Source organism: Mytilus californianus, unplaced genomic scaffold (genome assembly GCF_021869535.1).
Source record: "Mytilus californianus isolate M0D057914Y unplaced genomic scaffold, xbMytCali1.0.p SCAF_3, whole genome shotgun sequence".
Taxonomy (NCBI): Eukaryota; Metazoa; Mollusca; class Bivalvia; order Mytilida; family Mytilidae; genus Mytilus; species Mytilus californianus.
This window is the reverse complement of record NW_026262679.1, coordinates 116,198,647-116,207,791: the sequence shown is the minus strand read 5'-3', so window position 1 is coordinate 116,207,791 and position 9,145 is coordinate 116,198,647.

Sequence of the window (9,145 nt, the reverse complement as noted above, 5' to 3'; positions counted from 1 at the left end):
TATCACGTGACTGCTAGTTTGGGTGACACTAAAGACCTGAACGGAATAATAACAAATAATAAATCTGTTAAGCTCACCTGACCAAAAGGGTCAAGTAAGCTTTTCTCATCACTTGGCGTCGTCGTTAACTTTTACAAAAATCTTCTCCTCTGAAACCACTGGGCCAAATTAAACCAAACTTGGCCTAAGGGAGCTACCATTTGATTTTTATAGGAGGGGGGGGGTGCCTAGGATGACAATTTATGTAAAAAAAAAAGTCAGGATAAACTAAAAAAAAAAGGCAGGACCGAATAGAGTGAAAAATAAAAAGGCAGGACCGAATAGAGGGAAAAATAAAAAGGCAGGACAAAATTTTTCATCCTAGCCCCCCCCCCCCCCCCCCCCCCCCATAAAAATCAAATGGTAGCTCCCTAAATCATCCTTATAAACGTATTTACACTTTTGGTATTTAACTATATTTTGCCTCCGAATGACCTTAGATCTACTCCGAATCACCTTTTGACGTCAGACAACAATCACTTTTTAATGTTTTGAATTATGATGTCAAAGTTTACGGGAACCTGTGTGACTTTACGTAATGGCGGACAAATGTGCATACAAGTGTAAATACGTCTATAGTATCCAGTTTAAAAAATGTATCTGATGACCCCGCCCACCAACCAAGATGGCCGCCATGGCTAAAAATAGAACATAGGGTTAAAAATGCAGTTTTTGGCTTTTATCTCTGAAACTAAAGCATTAAGAGCAAATCTGACATGGGGTAAAAATGGTCATCAGGTCAAGATCTATGTGCTCTGAAATTTTCAGACGAATCAGACAACCTGTTGTTGGGTTGCTGCCCCTAAATTTGTAATTTTAAGGAAATTTTGCAGTTTTTGGTTATTATCTTGAATATTAAAATAGATAGAGATAAACTGTAAAACAGCAAAAATGTTCAGAAAAATAAGATCTACAAATAAGTCAACGTGACTAATATTGTCTTTTGACCCCTTAAGGAGTAATTGCCCTTTTAAGTAAATTTTTCACAATTTTTTTGTAATTTTTTGTAATCTTTTAGGGAGCTACCATTTGATTATTATGGGGGGGGGGGGGGGGGGGTGGCTAGGATGAAAAATTGTGTTCTGCATTTTTTTTAGTTGTAATCTCGGTCCTGCCTTTTTATTTTTCACTTTATTCGGTCCTGCCTTTTTTTATTAGTTTATCCTGACTTTTTATACATAATTTGTCATCCTGCTTTTTTTTTGCCAAGTTGCTTATCCTGCCTTTTTTTTTTAACTCAAAACTTCTGTCCAGCCTTTTTTCAAATTTCATCCCCCCCTTCCCCCCCCCCCCCCCCCTAAAATCAAATGATAGCTCCATTACAAAATTCTTCTCCTGAAATTACTGGGCCAAGTTAAACCATACTTGGCCTAAATCATCCTTAGGGTAGCTAGTTTTAAAAATGTATCCGATGACCGCGCCCACCTACCAAGATGGCCGCCATGCCTAAAAATTGAACATAGAAGTAAAATGCATTTTTTTGGTTTATATCTCTGAAACTAAAGCATTAAGAGCAAATCTAACGTGGTTAAAATGTTCATCAGGTCAAAATGACCAAAATTGTCAATTGACCCCTTAAGGAGTTATTGCCCTTTAAAGTCAATTTTTCACTATTTTTCGTAAATTTACAAAAATCTTCTCCTCTTAATCTACTTGGCCAAATGGAATTAAACTAAGCCACAATTATTATTAGAGTATTTTGATTGAAAAATGTATCCGATGACCCTGCCATACCGTGAACCAACACGGTCCCCATTGGTAAAAATAGAACATAGGGGTTTACTATAGAAGTTTATGGGGAAATGAAAAAATGTATCCGATGACCCTGCCATACAACCAACATGGTCCCTATTGGTAAAAATAGAACATAGGGGTTTACTATAGAAGTTTATGGGGAAAATGTAAAAAAAAAAACAATTTCAAATGGTCACAACTTGAAAACTAATTTTAAATAATGATAAGGGGTCTTCAGTCACAATTGTAAGACTACAATGGGATGACTTGATCTTTTTTCCAGATTTCATTATCTATTCAAATGTCAAAAACAGGAAATAAAACTGCTCAGAAATAAATATATACCAGAATTTTATACTGCAAATCCAACGGAGTACAAATTAAAACAGCTTCTAACATTTTGTCATGTAGAACTTTACAAAAACTTAGCAATATTTTTAAAAATACTTACACGATACTTATGATTTATATTTGTCTTTTTTGAGTTGAATGTCATGGTAACTTGTAAATTGACATTTTGCTGTATTTTACCATGCATGCATGCATTATTATGTTTAGTGTAAATGTATTGAGTATAAAAATGTGTATACGTGTATATATGATGTCCTCTTGTACACCTATGTGTCTGAGGTTTAATAATAAAGTATTGTCTATTGTCTATTGGAAAAATAGAAAATATTCTATTCAATTTTTCCGGCTCTAGGTAAGTGAAAGCTAAGTTTAAAACAATTTTGTTTACACATATTCAATTAAAAAAAACTGACTATGATTTCAAAAGCAAATTTAATTCAAACATTTTTGATTTGATTGATTTTGTTATATTGTATAATGTGTTATCAAATTTATGATGCAAAGAGATTTTTAACTTTTATTTTTTTATAACATACAGTTAGAAAATCTAAGATTTTATTCTTATGCAAATATGTAGCATTAAACTGTGATTTTAGACATTAATTTCAACTACATATGTTATGATATGATTTCATTACAACAGATGGATGCTCAATATTTTTATTTCCATTTCTTGTTATAAATTCTTATTTTCTTTTTGACTGATATATGTTTTTAAACGATTATATGTATCTCAAACATTGTTATCTGTTTTCTTATTTAACTACCGGTATATCAGTAATTATTTGATTCTTTTATGTTGACAGTGCACATTCTCGTAGTACTTTTCCGTGAAAGTAAATATCTTTCTTTACAAAGAACCGGCAAAATACAAATTAACTATATTGTCGATGCTTGTAAAATAGCCATTTCTATAGAAATATGCTATTTTGCCGGCTAAGGTATTTTAATCAGAACCGGCAAAATAGAATATTTCTATAGAAATGGCTATTTTACAAGCATCGACAATATAGTTAATTTGTATTTTGCCGGTTCTTTGTAAAGAAAGATATTTACTTTCACGGAAAAGTACTACGAGAATGTGCACTGTCAACATAAAAGAATCAAATAATTACTGATATACCGGTAGTTAAATAAGAAAACAGATAACAATATTTGAGATACATATAATCGTTTAAAAACATATATCAGTCAAAAAGAAAATAAGTTATATATTGATCCTTGCCGGCAAAATAGCCACTGCCTTTTTGTACACACTTTTTAAAGCCAGTCAAAATTTCAAAAAGTTAACATGGATGGATTTTTTTATTTGTGCTACTGAATGCAATACATCGGTTACCTATAACTATCTGATACACCCCTTCACTCGCAATTAAAGATTGATAGACTATATCTAGTTAGTATAATAGTCCAAGGTACAGAAGACCGTTATTTAAACTATATGAAACCGAGGAGTAAAATGTCAATGGTGAGAAACCGAACAAAAATAAAACTATTGAAAAAATCGGAAAAATGTACTCACTCTCCAAGTAAGAATGTAAACAAATTATAGTAGTCTCAGTACGAACTGACCAACTTTTGATTTTATCTGTCAAATTATTTCTATGTATTATGTAAGAATTATAATTGTATTTTGTTAAATGGTTATTCTATAATCCCGTTTCTATTATGAAATTGTAAACAGGCAAAATTAATATCTTAATTTAAGTATGCCAGTTTTCTGAAAATGCGAGTTAGATAGTCTAACTGACAACATCCGCTATACTTGTAAAATAACATGTATTATATTACATTCTGATATTGTGTCTTATTCTACCAGTGGAGTTAGAGCAACTGTTCTGAGGCAATGTCTAAGTGATCGTCTATCGTTGACATCTCCTTTCTCTGCCACCGGTCAGGGTGTATCTCGTCTGTTCTGAGGCAATGTCTAAGTGATCGTCTATCGTTGACATCGATTTTCTCTGCCACCGGTCGGGGTGCATCTCGTAATTATCATCGTCATTCCAGTAATCTGATAATGAGACTAAAATAAACTGTGCCATTCATGCCGGAGACCTTCTTTCATTATTTTATCAAATATACACCCTAAAATCAAAATTATTTTCTGTATAAGGTTTGGGGTTTGTTAAATGTTTCTCTCGCTCTATTTTCAACCATGGAATTGAATTCTTCATGTTCTAGTATATAGTATAAGGCAGGGGCGATCAAAGTCTAGAATATTTGAAAGAGGGGCGTAGAAAAAAATTATCGCAGAGTGGAGCGAGGCGAAAATTTTTTTGGACCTTTTTTTTGCTAAGAAACATAAAATAACTGTGATATGCACTAATGTAACGGTTCCTGACTTGGAGCATGTATATTTTATAGTTAAAGTGTCAGGGTTTGACATTTTTTATGACTAATTCTCTCTATTACAATTGTCTGTTGTATATGGTTGGATGGATCTTAACAGCAGTAGACCAATAACGAGAAATTCCAAATTCTAGGGTATAAGGCGTTACTTAACATTTCAATAGTCCCCGGCCAGGATTTTATGAACGGGAGACGTAATTACGGTTGCCCTGGTAGAGGGTCCATGGGGAAGCACAGAAGCTCCTAGATTTCAACAATTTAGCATCAAATTATGAAGTAGCCAGACTGATAAATATCTCTCTATTTTAAATTAAGTTCTGGTTTCGTTGAACGACACACATGATACAAGACAAACAAACACTGAAGTATAAAGTTCTTTCGTTCTAAATATTGTAGGCTTTAATACGGAATACATGATTGAATATTAAAAATTGACGTCATTGTACTACAGTACTAAATTAAAGCAATCATATCACTCTAGTTCCGATAGGTGGTATATGGTGCATAAATAAATATGGTGCTTGAACTTCATGGCAAAATATAGGTCAATGTCACTTAGTTACTCACTAATAGATAGTGAAACAATATGATACTACCAAAGGCTATCCAGATGGGAAGTAAAAAAATGCTATACCAAATATACATGTTACTACAAATGTAGTATAAATGTACCTTAACGCAAAACATAAAATGAACACAGAAATACTGACGGACTCTCATTTTCAATGAATGGTTAGACTAGAGTGGATTCATTAGAACCATTTTACGCGGATTTCTCATAGCGTAATCGTCAATTATTTTTATCATAATCGAGTGTGATGTCTCTGTGAACATAAAGAAGAAGCAGAGACGAACATCCTTCATGGTAAATTTTACGGATCACCCATCGGATGGAGGAATCAGTATAAAAAGAAATCAGGGTATGTGTTTAATTAATGAATATGATAAATTGCCATATTCAATACAATATTAGAAGATTACGATAGTTTTTTGTTTGTTTTTTTTTAAAAGGGGGGGGGGGGGTTCGCCCATTACGCCGGCCCTCACCTGGACCCGCCCCTGGTAAGGTTATCTTCCTTTTAAGACGGATGTGTCGCTTTACATATTCCTGTCGAATTTTGCCCTACCCGTTTGAAAGGTATAAGTTCCAGAAAATAGTCTTATTTGTATTCTCAGTCTTTAGCTTTTAAAATATTTTTTGAAAAGTCTCCTCCATATTTGATGCGGATTCCCAATCGGCCTTGTCTTGATATTTATAAATGATTTTCATTGTACACATGTTTTATATTTGTCCTTATATCCATGCAAATTTCTTTCCAATATTTTCGTAGCATTTTTACAGTAGTTTTTCATTTTCCAAAGCTTGAGAGAGTGATAATTATTCCAGAGCTTTTGGAAGTCCATATTTAGTTACTAGTCCAATGTTTAGCCGTTCAAAATTCGGAAAATATGGTAGATATAGAAACTAGGCCGGTACACCAACTTATAAAAGTTTAAGGAAATATGACCCTATAGAAAGTCAGTTGAGAATGACATCGACGATCCAACGAAAGAGTCAAATACTTTAACGCTGGGGAAAGGGTAGCATATGTATGGAACTACTAATTTGGGTCCGGCACGAAGAACATTTGAAAGTAATAAGTATTTCACAAAAAAAAATCTTACCCATATAGCTGAAACATATATAAACTTTTAAAACATGTAAAATATTTGGGTAGTTTGGTCTCATTCTTATTAGATTGATACATTTTCTCCGACAAAACTCCAGATGTAATGGCAGTGTTTTAAAGTTGCAAACCGAGTTTACAAAGCCGCCTCAATTCAAGGATGGGATCAATGGCCGAGTCAACGAGATCGAATAGGTCTTGAATGTTTTAAATGGTTGTGTGCAGGTCTTCAGGAGTACACAACCCACAGCCATCATATAACATCGTATAAATAAAACATGTCGCAACATAAGAGAGGATATCCTCTGAAATACTTGTACGGTTTCAAAGCCTAGGGACTCGGTTGGTGAATACATTCATGTTTTAATCATTATAATTTGTATTTTTTTTTTCGTATTCCCTGTCCATTTGTGCTGAACTATTACGTTGGCACAAAGAGTTGTATGTTTACTATCAATGTGCAGTATACTATCCATGTCCGTATACCGCGGAAAACAGCTATTATTTTTTCAATATACGGACTTGTTGTCAACGTTAACAATTCAATAAAAATGGACAGGAACCCATTATTTTACCGATTGTATCATATTCCCGAGTGTATCCTATTCCCGATCGTAACCTATGTCCGATTGTGTCCTATTCCCGATTGTATCCTATTCCCGATTTATCCTATTCCCGATTGTGTCCTATTCTCGATTGTATCCTATTCCCGATTGTATATCCTATCAATTCCCAATTGTGTCCTATTCCCGATTGTGTCATGAATTTGCATGGCGCGTGATGCATAGCAGGAGGAACTTACCCTGTCGACACATCCGGTCTCTCTCCTTTTGGTGTTCATGCGACTCCCTCATTTTGTCTCTTCTGCGACTTCTGCCTCAGAAAGCGAGACATAGGGATGTAGAGATCCGGCGGTGTCGGCGGCAGCGTTAACTAATTATTCAAAGATTAATATTTCAGAAGGTAGAAGACTTGGATGCCTCATATATGCTTTGTATATATAGATGCCTTATGTTCATGATACATTTTTTCGTCTGTCATATTGTCCATTGTCCTTGCCCTCATTTTCATGGTTCAGTGACTACTTGAGAAAAAAGTGTGTATCTCTTATTACGAATAATAGGATAACTATATTTGGTATGTGCGTACCTTGCAAGGTCCTCATGCCTGTCAGACAGTTTCACTTGACCTCGACCTCATTAAATTCGTGGATCAGTCAACAAGGTTAAATTTTCGTGGTCAAGTCCATATCTCAGATACTAGAAGCAATAGGCTTACTATATTTGGTGTATGGAATGATTGTATGGTGTACATGTCAAACTGGCAGCTGTCATCTGACCTTGACCTCATTTTCATTGTTCATTGCTCAATGTTAAGGTTTTTGGTTTTGGTCTGTTTTTCAAGTAATACTGAGACTACTATAACACATAGTTATAGTAGTCTCAGAGTAATATAAGCAATAGGTCGACTATATTTGGTGTATGGAATGATGTAAGGTGTACATGTCTGTCTAGATGGTATCATCAGACCTTGACCACATTTTCATGGTTCATTTGTCAATATTACGTTTTTGTGTTTTGGTCTGTTTTTCAAATACTTAGAGCAATAGGTCAACTATATTTTGTGTTTGGAATAATTGTAATGTGTACATGTCTGTCTGGCAGGTTTCATCTGACCATGACCTCATTTTCATGGCTCATTGGTCAATGTTACATTTTTTGTGTTTTAGTCTGTTTTTCAATTACCATAAGCATTAGGTCAACTATATTTGGTGTATGGAACAATTGTAAGGTATACATGTTTGTCTGACAGTTTTCATCTGACATTGATCTTTTAAAATATTAGTTTATTGGTACTTGTAGTAAATCCTTGGTGTGAGTGTCTCTTCTTTTAAAATCTATTTACGAGACTTGAACATTGCGGTAATTTACTATCGCCATAATTTAGGATTTTTTTTATTTCAAACCGAAATTCTTAAGAAAATTCCATTTTTTTTTTATATAAAGCCAATCTTGGAATATTCCGATGAACTATTATGGATTATTTCTACGGTCATTTTAATTCATGAAATAGAAAGTGTCTAATTAAAAGGAGTACGGATTGTGACTGGAGGGACACGATTAATATGATCAATTAATACACTATATAAGTATACTTCAATCTATATCTACTGTAACAAGAACACCATTATACTCGAACTATTTTCTTTCCACAACAATGAAATTCTAGAACTCCTAGACTGTTGCATTACAGTCAAGTTCATCCCTCAGTCTCGCCTTCAAAAATTATTTTAAAAGGAATCATACAAGTCAACTAGGCCTATATTTTTGTTATTGTGGTTCCCTTCCCAATCTGGTCAAATATCAAGTTCATGCAAAAATAATAATAAACTAGCGTTCTTAACAAACGTCTCTATTACAGAAAATTGAAACAATCCATAAACTGCGTTTTGGGAAAAATTGAAAGTACTCAAACGCAAAAGATTCAATGTATCTCGTCAAAGAAACATAGAAAGCCTAGGTCTTTTAATCAGAATTTCCACAAAATTTTACTTTTTGGCTCCGATTAATTATCAGTAGATTAAAACAAATAAAACTATTTAAAAGCTGTCCAATCTTTATTATGAGTTGCAATCGACTAACATCTACAATCTAATACCTCTTCACTCCTCCCTTCAAAAGAATATTTTCCATTTCTATAATATCACTGTTATTTTACTTATCACATTTCTTCTTCCCCATGAACTAACACTGTATGTATATGGATAGACATAACATCCGATAATGATCTTTATTTAGTTTACTGTATCCATTGTACATATATTTTGCCCTTACTTATTCGTCTGTGTATCAGCATGTAACATAGTTTTGCAATTTTTTACTGCTTTTACCCTAATCCCATTTTTTTAAAATTTCTTCCAACTTGATTATACTAGTATTCATACACATATACTATATATATCATGTACTGTGTTACAACTCTAGATTTTACTAACGAGGAATGGT